Source organism: Protomyctophum bolini, assembly GCF_963924005.1.
Source record: "Protomyctophum bolini genome assembly, chromosome: 9".
Classification (NCBI taxonomy): Eukaryota; Metazoa; Chordata; class Actinopteri; order Myctophiformes; family Myctophidae; genus Protomyctophum; species Protomyctophum bolini.
In genome coordinates, this window is record NC_137870.1 from 48,809,402 (window position 1) to 48,820,810 (window position 11,409).

Here is an 11,409-nt window from a genome sequence, read left to right on the forward strand (position 1 = left end):
TTTCTTTTCACAAAGTGCCAATTATCTAATGTATTCCTGGGCGCTACACTTCCTCTGCCAACCTGCTCTTTGAAGAATATACTGAAGAACATCTAAAGTTATGGGTGTGTAACACAGAGAGGAACAATAATTTCCTTAATATAACCAGACATTCTATTTCATCAAATGAAACATGGATACATGATTAAGTTAAGTGTGTCCCAAAACCCACCCCCCCCCCCAGCAACACAAATCTAAAAAGCTAATTAAAAGGTAACTTTATAACTTTACCAAGCTTTACCACGTGACAATAACAGATGATCCACAACATCATCTATGACTTTAAATTAATACTACTACTGCTGCTGTTGCTGCTAGTAGCAGCCTGCTACTACTAATACAAATAATATTAACATTAGTCTACTAATAATACTATGTATTACTGCTTTCTAACTACATTAGTGAAATAGTTAATGGGCTGACCAATGACCAAGTGTTGCACCTCCATTACTGTGACAATATAGAGCTTTGTAATGTAACACTTATTTGAACCAAAGATAATCCTTTACCCTACTTAGTATAGCAACGTAAAAGTGAATAAACAGCAACGTTACCTCTGGTTGGGAAAGCTGGCTGGTGTTTTTTTTAAACAGATTGTAAAGCGTGTCTCTCTGCAGTGGAAGTTCCTCCTTCCTTCCTCAGTTTGATTTAGTTTATTTTTTTTAATAAAAAACAGATTTAAAGCAGTTTGTCTAGAGTTATAAGGTGTGTCTGCAGTGCAAGTTCCTCTTTCCTTCCTTCCTTCCTCAAAACAAACCAAACCGCTTCTTCTCGTTTCCGTGGGCATGGGCACACTTGAGCCGACAGCCGCGGAGAGAAGAAGCTGTGTTTTACGAAATATCCGAAAATGACATAAAACACAGCTTCTTCTTCCCGTAGTAGTGAAAATAGCAGATCTACAAGCTCACAACAGCTTGTGAGCTTGTAGGATCTGCTATATTTCTTTAAACAATGAAATGGGAAATGTGTGTGCTTGTTGCACTTACTCATCATTTTCATTGTAATGGATTTATTGACATTAAAAAATGTAAAGTTCATAGAATGTAAGTTATTTAATCACAATTTACAATTTAGGCATTTAGCAGACGCTCTTAATCCAGAGTGACTTACATTAAGCAACAACATGGGGAATACATCACATAAAAACATTTATCATGAAACATGCGTAAGCTAAGAAAGTAACAGTGGAATATCTATAATGAAACTATACATATAAGCTATACATCTATACTACTATGATATACATTATGTACTATGACGTGCTATGACTACATACAATGCACTTATGCTGTTTACATAACATGCTATAAGTCTGTATCAAATGCTATCTAAGTCTACAGAATTGCTATCTAAGGGGGTGGGGTAAGTGCTATGGGCCATGATGGAGTCACGATGCATTTTCTTTGTATAACAGCATTTTAAAAATATAATCCGCTCGAAGATAAATTAGACTAAATGTCAAGGCAAAATTGTGTTCAAATTTATTCATATATTTAAACATAGTTTTAATACATCTTTTCAATTTTAGTTTATGTGAGAATCAATTAATGTAAAATACACAAATGCTCAAACATGACAAATGAGTCAAGTTTAAAATCAAGACAAGTTGACTGTTAATAATGTATATATTTTTGCGTAATCAGTCGCACAATAGCAGATTAAATACACATTCAAACCTGGGACATTGAAGTAGTCTACTCGATCTCTTACAAAATGTACAAATTCGTAAAATGAACAATGCAAGTTTTCATTGAAAATGTCCCCTGATATCCATGGTCTTTCTTTTGCTTTACCATGAATGTACAATGACAGTCCACTTTAGGTTTTTATTGCAGTTCCATGTATGTACTACCTACAATCATTTTCTGTTCTTATCAGGATTACATTTGTTTTAGTCAGTTAGAATAATCCATAGAGTCTGAAGATTCCATGCTAGTCTCACCAGGCTGTAAGGATATAGGATAACAAACATTAATACATTTTCTGTTAATACCAAAATAGTTTTGTGTTTGCCACCCACTACAGAGTGTGTGAATCCCCTCAACTTTTTAAATAATCTTTTTCACTTAAAGGGATTATGACATTATTTTTAACATAATTTTAAGGACCGAGGATTACCAACACTTGTAACCTGCAACACCTGTAAGTAGCTCTAGCAGATTCTGCTTGTAGCAAAGCATCTTCAATGTTTACTTCACCTGTATTGTCTAGACCATGGGGAAAGGCCCATTGGCGGTGGGGGAAGACCCACAGACATCCAAGAAAGAATGGATGACAGCACGGAAAGACGGCACGCAATAGTGTTAGGGTTAGCACCCCGAAGCACTGCACAAACAAGCTACTAGTACAAATCAAAGAGAATACCCCCAGGCAGACCGAGGAGGGGGGGAGGATAATCTGCCAGAAAGGACGGATCACACGGCTAATGACCCGGACAACGGACAAAGAACTACGAGATCGGATGCAGCAAGACAGGAGGGTGAAGCCCAGAGAAGATGTAACAACTGCGGCAGAATGTTCAAGAATGAGCATGGCGTAAAGATTCACCAAGGCAAGACAAAGTGCAAGGAGCAACTACAGCAACGCAAAGCACCTGTTATGACCCAGAGAGCTATCTCTGAGTTTACTAGCAGTGCTTGTCAGTCGACGGAGGAGGACCAGGGCCAGGAGGCAAACCACAGTGCCCCAGACCTCCCTGCTGAACCAGCTCAGAGCACAAGAGGGGGTGAATCCGAGAGGTTGGAGGGCTTCAAGAGGAAACCTCGGCTGAATTTACCACCAGCAACAGACCGCAGATGGCGTCAATTGGATGAAGATTTGAGTATCACTCTGGACAACGTCCTGAAAGGAGATGCAACCAAAAAGATGAAGACCATGGTGCAACTTGTGTATCAGGCATGCCAGGATACCTTCGGCGTGAAGGAAGGCCCAGCGGTCAAGCCACCTTCAGGTCCTAGTAGAAGGCAGCGCCAGATCACAGAGCTGCGGAAACAACCAAGAACCCTCAAGAAAAGATGGCGGAAAGCAGACAACGAGGAGAAAGCAGCCCTGAACGAGCTAAGCTCAGAGCTGCGGAAAACCCTAATCAACCTTCGAAGAACAGAGACAAGCCGGAGAAAGCAGAGTGAGAAGCGTAGACAGAGGAAGACCTTCTTCAACAATCCCTTCCAGTTTACAGCCAACATTCTTGGAAAGCCAAAAAGTGGAAGACTAACATGTTCAAAGGAAGAAGTGGAGGATAGTGTGGCAGCAGCCCATAGTGACCCCAGCAGAGATATTCCACTGGAGGACTGCCCATTCCATCTGCCAATACTCAAGCCACACACCCCCTTTAACATGGGAGACTTCACCCTCGATGATGTAAGGACAGTAGTGGAGAAAGCCAGAGCAGGATCTGCCCCAGGACCATCAGGCACCACTTATAAGATCTACAAAAACTGTCCATTGCTTCTGAAGAGGCTGGCAAAGCTTATCAGGACGCTCTGGAAAAAGAAACAGGAACCCTGGCTCTGGACACTCGCCGAGGGATGTTTTGTCCCCAAAGAACTGAACTCATCAGGACTTGACCAATTTCGAGAGATCTCCCTCCTAGATGTTGAAGGGAAGATATTCTGGGCCATCATTGCAAAACGATTAACATCTTACCTAATCACCAACAAGTATGTGGACACAAGTGTCCAAAAAGGAGGAGTCCCAGGATTCTCCGGATGTCTGGAGCATACATCAGCGATCAGCCAGATCATCAAGGAAGCAAAGAGTAATAAGAACACTCTCTCAGTCATATGGCTAGATCTCGCCAAAGCCTACCCAAGCGTACCCCACCAGTTGATCCAAAAATCATTGGCACACTACCAAGTCCCATCTGAGGTAACCAAGCTGGTGATGTCTCACATGGATTCACTGAAGATGAGGTTCACTGTGGGAGATACCACCACCAAATGGCAGAGACTTGAGAAGGGCATCATGGCAGGATGCACAATATCTGTGGTACTGTTCGTGGCTGCCATGGACCTCCTACTAAAGGCAGCAGGAATGCAATGTAGAGGACCAAAAGCAAACGATGACACAAGACACCCATCCTGCAGAGCTTTCATGGATGATGTAACGGTGATGACTCCATCGATCCAAGGAACACGCTGGATCCTAAGCTCTCTGGAGAAGATGGCCACCTGGTCACGAATGCAATTCAACCCAAAGAAATCTAGGAGCCCAAGTATACTGAAAGGAAAGCTGACAAAGAGCATCTTCAGTATTCAAGGGTCGGAGATCCCAACCATACAAGACCAAGATATCAGATGCCTGGGAAAGAACTATGACAGCACCCTGAAGGACGGTGTAAACCTCCAAAACACTGTGGCTCAGTTAAACACTTGGCTCAAGGCGATCGACAACAGCCAGCTGCTCGGAAGGTTTAAGGTGTGGTGCTTCCAGTATGGCATCATACCTAGACTGCAATGGCCATTCCTGCTGTATGACTTCCCCATGACTCAGGTGGAGGCAATGGAGAGACTGTGCAGCAAATTTGTACGAAGATGGCTGGGAGTCCCCCCATCTTTCAGCGCAGTGAACTTGTACAGCAAGACATCCAAGCTCCGCCTACCAGTCTCATCAGTGGTTGAAGAATTCAAAGCCACTAAGGCAAGAGCAGTCAGCACACTGCTTCTATCTGAGGATGAGAAAGTCAGACACGCTAATAAGTCCATCAAGTGCGGCAGGAAGTGGAAACCCCAGGAAGCAGTGAAGGAAGCAGAAGCACACTGGAGGCACCAGGAGATCGTCGGGGTGGTCTGTCAAGGGCGACTGGGACTTGGACACTACAACACCAAGAGGTGGAGCAAATCTGACGCCAAAGGAAAGAGAGGACTTGTGGTGCAGAGAGTCCGAGAGACAGTAGAAGAAGACCGCCGTGTAAAGGCGACGGGGCTTGCAGTCCAAGGACAATGGATGCAGTGGGACAAGGCACAGGATCGTCCACTGTCCTGGAAGGAACTCTGGGCTACCGACCAGGGCAAGCTGTCCTTCCTCTTGCGGGCAGTGGCTGACCTCTTACCAACCCCAAACAACCTAAAGATCTGGGGGAAAGAAGAGGATCCGTCCTGTAAGCAGTGTGGAGCATCCCTCTGTACACTGAATCACATCTTAACGGGATGTCCCAAAGCACTGGGAGATGGCCGATACAGATGGAGACACGATAAGGTCCTTGCAGAAGTTGCCAAATGGACGGAACTGCAGAGGGCCATGGCCAACAAACATCAGGCACCACCACCAGAAGTCGTCCAATTCCAAAAGCAAGGAGATAAGGCTCCTAAGGCAAGGAGAGCTGCCAAGAAACCACCTTCCATTTTACACAGAGCTTCTGACTGGGAGATGCAAGTGGACCTGAAAAAGAAGCTTGTTTTTCCAGAAGAGGTGGCTGTGACTTCTCTCAGACCAGACATGATCCTACTATCCAGGACCACAAAAACCATCTTGGTAGCAGAACTAACAGTGCCCTGGGAGGACAGACTAGGCATCTCTCACCAATTGAAGAAAGCCAAGTACCAAGATTTGATTGATGAGGCTCTTATCAAAGGATGGCACGCATCCCTATTCCCCATCGAAGTTGGCTGCCGTGGTTTCCCAGCAACATCAGTGCGCTACTTCCTGCAGAAGATCGGGTTGGATCCCAAGCAACTGAAGAAAGCCACTGGGGAGATAGCCACTGTAGCCGAGACCACATCAAGATGGATATGGCTGAAGAGAGCCCACAGTTGGAACCCTGCAGGATCCTAGCCCCACTGACAACCAGTCAAGAAGCAGAAGGTATGCGGCCAGGTTCAGACCTGGCTCAGGGAGTAGGACGCCCCTGCCATGCATAGTCCCGAGTCCAGCTGCAGGGAGCGGCAGGGAGACGTCCCTGACCGCGGGCCCCACCATCCGGAGATGTTCTGGGATGAAAGGGGCGAAACATCAAGGAAGGATGGCTCCCAACTGATGACCCTGACAGCTGGTACTCGCAATGCTCAGATCATCCATCCACCGAGGATTACCAACACTTGTAACCTGCAACACCTGTAAGTAGCTCTAGCAGATTCTGCTTGTAGCAAAGCATCTTCAATGTTTACTTCACCTTAACAACATTAAAAGTCTTGGCCATGGTCCTTCAAACGTGTCTAAAAAGTTTGAACAGAAAAAAAAACTCCAGTATTTATTGCCAGGAGTTTTTGTGTATGTGTAATATGCATCCTGAGAAGGCATAGAAAAACACATTATTTTAGCCTGTAGATGTCGGTAATTCCCCCTTTCCTGTCAATCACTACCCAGCTCCGCCCCGAAGTAGATTTTTTACTGCAAGATAGTCCACAACAACTTCGTCAACGACGTACACAACAGACAGTGGATCAATGGTAGGCTATGTGATTTTGTCGTGTCAATGTAAATTATGTTTACAGTATATGATAACGTTAGCAACGTTAGCCTGGCCCTCAGCTAACCAGTTTATCAGCATAAAGCATATAGATATGAAGTAATCAACAGACCAGCTACGTATGTATTTTGTTTTATGGACACATTTATTTATGTAGTTATAAATGTCCATTCATTGTAGACAATCAGTACTGTCAAGAAAAGGTCAAAAAGGTTGCCGACCCCTTCTTTATATAAAACGTTTTGGCAAGATATTGTCATTGTTACTGTTTTAATAGAATTATTTTACTTTGACTTTGAAGGTGCACATGTGGCCATTGTATTATGATGTCAAAAGACGAAGAGTGCCAATGCTGCAAGGAAATACCACAGGTAAATATGTATAGCATAGTAGTATATGTATAGTTTCATTATATAGATATATTCCACTGTTACTTTCTTAGCTTACGCATGTTTCATGATAAATGCTTTTTATGTGATGTATTCCCATGCTGTTTTGTTCTTGCTTAATGTAAATCGCTCTGGATTAAGAGCGTCTGCTAAATGCCTAAATTGTAAATTGGTAAAATCTTGCTAGAGTTCCTGGCCTTTGTAGGCCTACTTTAAGCACCCACTGGCACTGACACAATAGTGATGAAGGCTGAAGCTCCCCTCCCCCTGGTAAATCTGTCACATAGTCACACACACCTTTATGGGGGGTATTCATATGCTAATAAGGTGGCTTTTGTTCTGCTGCCAGGTAGAGAATATAAACGTTGCACTTCAATACAGGCTTTACACCCACTACTGTCTATACTAACACTCAACTTACCAATTCTGTCATGTAATTTACTCAAGGTTCGGAGACGAATGCGGGAGATTGGTGAAGACGAGGCAGACGACAGACAACGAGTCAACTGTATGAGCGAACATCCAGGAATACCAGAAGTGTGTTTTAGCACATATGTCCTACAGGCAGCACTACAAATGTACACTGCTGCTCATGGACTCCTCCGTGGCCGTAAAAAGTTGTACAGGTACGAATACTGTAAAGCATGTTAGCCAGGCAACAAGTCTTCCAATAATATAAAAAAATATATATATTCTAAATTAATCAGTTCTCATTAGCTGTTGTCTTGGATTTATGACACATACTGTACAAGATCATTATTGAAATGAGATAATAAATGACTGAAATTGTATCATAAATCAACGTTTATTTTCCAACACCACTTGGTAAAACTTTGTCATGTGGTATGTTGACAGTCATCTTTTTCATTTTTAACAGGCGTTACAGGTTCCTGGCCTACAGAATGTTTGTGAACTGGTGTTGGGGTCGCTTGGGAAAAAACGTCCGTGTCCCGATTCCAGCATGTGTCGTGAAACACATCCGTGAGCATTTCCCCGACGATGATGGAGAATATGTAGGCTTCAGACGTCATGCTCTAAATTGAAGCGTGACACATATCTGGCGATGACCTCCTCTTTGTCTGGTCGTTCGTATCCTGCACACAAATCCTCCGGGACTGGGATCTCCATCAACTCCGCCGTGAACGGAGCAGGGTCATCTATGACTTTCTCAAAAATGAGGTCCATCAAGTCGGCAGCATACCCTGTGCAATATCAAAAGACAGTCAGTAAATACATCCTGTGTATCGTTTACATGTCAGTTTTCCTTTGAAAATTGACAAAAGAAATTTGTGTTTTCTTTTTTTGTTATTGGGTCAGACAATCTAAAGGATTCTTCCCTTTTATTATTCAGGGAATGTATTCACTTTATTAGGCAACATTTCATTTTTTTTGCCTAAATTGTTTCTGCCTATCAGGTGTGCATAGGACTTTGTTGCCCATTATTCAGTTAATGTAAAGTGTATTATATATACATTACTACTGATTGTTGTTTTTATTTTTGTAACATTACACTTTATTCAGATATTGTAGGTTTTGTATTTTATATTTGCACTGAGGCTGCTCTTTTTTAGTTATCTCTTGGAATGTTATGTGTGCGGTTTTCTATTTACACCGATTGTATGCTTGAAGCACAGTATTTTACAAACACAAAAGTGCAATAAAAAATAAAATATTCATTTGTGTTATTTTTTTGGACTGGTACATATTGAGTAAGAACTTACTGAATGTGGGATCTACTAGGACTGGTACAGCTCTGCATTCACCCTTTCTGGCCTTGGGGAAACGTATAGCGTGCAGAGGTTGTCCGTTCTTGCTTCTAGCCTGAGGGCGGCGTGTATTCTCATTGAAATGCAGCACAGCCAGGAGGGTCCTGAAAAGTATAAATCGTACAATATTGGGACTTTTTTCATTATTTATTACCATACTTTTTAATTATTTAGTCATTTAATTATCTGCACAGCATTCCAATGTATGTATAGGCCACGCTTTTCGGTGCGAAGCATATTATGACGGAGTGAAATGCTTCTAATGAGGAGGTTTGGTGGTGAGGACTGAGTTTCATGATGTCTTTCAAGATTCTCTTGTTTTCAAGCACTTTCTCCAGCTTTTCGAAAACAGTAGTTCCTAGAGAAAAACAATAATTACTGGATTTGATGCTAGACAGGGGTTTGTCAAAGTGGAGTCCACAGCCTTTATTATCTTATCAATATACATAATTTTGCACTGTCATTCGTTTTTAAATATTACCAAACGTATTTTTTTTAAATAGCAGATGAACAAGTTTACCGTGGATAAAACAATGATTTCAGGTTTGACCAAAAGTTGAACTGTAGGAGTATCACTATGCTAGCAGATGACATACACACCTGCTTTCAGCCATTTTGACACTTGAGTGGTTTCACGGATGGGATGGAGGCATTTATCGAAAAGGGGTTGTTGGTGAACATGGATATCTCGCACATGGTTCAATATGGATGTCCATTTTGCCGCTCTCTCTGGCCCAGTGCTGGATGAACTCGCTGTCCAGTAGACATGGTTTCTGATGGAACGTATCCATGGCCTCAACTCTTCACATTTTTTAATTATAAGAACACTAATTGATTGGTTACTCAAGATGTTCAAATCAGTCAAATTAAAAGAACATTAATTGAAATGCAATGTCATGTACATTATTTGTACAATTTTAATGAATGGTAATTTACCTTTCTCCAGATGCCACACGTCATAATATTGCGTGACGTCATTCTCCCTGAGGTATTTCTGGATTTGTGGATGCCGTTCGGTCACAATGCATTGCACATTCACATTTCTTTGGGACAAAAGTGCCAGGCTGTCGATTAGGCCCTGCTTTTCCATCTGACAACTCCCACCGACTTGGTTACTCTGTCAAAACAGAACACGTTTGTGTTTTCATGGCATTTGTATATTCTGTATGGATACATATATATGTATGTATTTGGTTAAAATGGGTAGGCTAGGGTTTAAAAAAATGTATGTATTTAAAAGGGGGGCTTTTTTGTAAAATCCCAACCCACAATACCTTCATATATTTAAAAAGAATGCCAAAATAGGGTTACCAGTGAAGGGCAACATGCCTATTCACTGGGGACTATGCTAGGCAGAGGCGTCCACCCCCCTGAGTCCAAGTTAGACTAGACCGCATACCTGGTTTGAGAACCATTGTGTGTGTGTGTGTGTGTGTGTGTGTGTGTGTGTGTGTGTGTGTGTGTGTGTGTGCATGCATGCATGTTAGCAGCATGTTGAAGGGCAGCCAGTCTCAGCTACTGTAAATACTGTTGCCTGTGTTTACAGATGAATCACAGTGAGCAGGTCACTTATGGATGTGTGTGTGTGTGTGTGTGTGTGTGTGTGTGTGTGTGTGTGTGTGCGTGTGTGTGTGTGTGCCTGTGTGTGCGTATGCATTTGTCTATGCATGTACTATTGCAGTTGTTCTCAAAGTGGGGTCCAGGGACCCTCACTGCTAAATATGTTAATATAACATCACAATCACTTTAACCCAAATTCATACTTATTACCGTATGTTAAAAATAGCTCACAAACGTGTTGTGAGCTTGTAGCTTGTCTATTTTTGAAAATGTTTGAATAATGGCACATCGAATTTACAGATGGGGGTCTGTGGCTAAATACATATCAATGTGAAAGTCCTTGACATGAAAATGTTTGAGAACCACTGTATGTATTTGGTTAATGTATGTATATCTCCACACATGCAGTTTGTACTAACCTGTACCAGTTGGACATCGATGACCTTGTCCACAGCCAAGTTCATCATCGTGTAGCTTCCATATTTGGCTGAGTGGCCTTTGTACAAATAATACAAAAAAAAAATTATACTACTTTTTGTATGTACATATTATGCCATCTACAATACCCAAATGAGACCATATGATATGACATTCAAAGGATTCACCTGGAGAGTCTGCACGCATGTCACCACCTGCTATGATGCCATTAGGTGAAGACTGGCATTGTGCGAGTAAATCATTCTGTGACAGTTTCCATGCATAAACTATGGCTGGCTCAACATAGGTTTTGGTATGCCGGCGGAACGTGCGATATTTGTGAATCGCCACGTTAATTTCATTGAATACCTGTTTGAAGACATAATGGACACGGAGCCAAAATTATATATAGCCTACTCATATTATTGTGCTTGTATAAATATAATCATTTTTATCTTCACACATAGATACTCGGTGTTCACAACTGTATTTACCCTTTCGAATTTAGAAAATGACTCCCCAGCGATGTATATGGCAGCGGAGAGCTGTATGTATACCAGCTGGAATGCTTCTGATCATAGGTTGGCTCCTCCAGGTTCGGACCTTCTGGTCGCAGTATGTGCATGTCTGCTCCACGGTTATCATTGTCCCTCTAGTCTTGGAGGACACTTTAGACTTAGAGGGACGCTGGCACAGAGGACACTCCTTGAACAACTCCATAAGGCAGCTACGATACACAAGATATTTCTTCTCCTTGTGGTGTGGAAGGCCTTGGGCAACCCTATATACACAATAACAAATAGTAACGTTTTAGAAGCCTGCACTTGACACA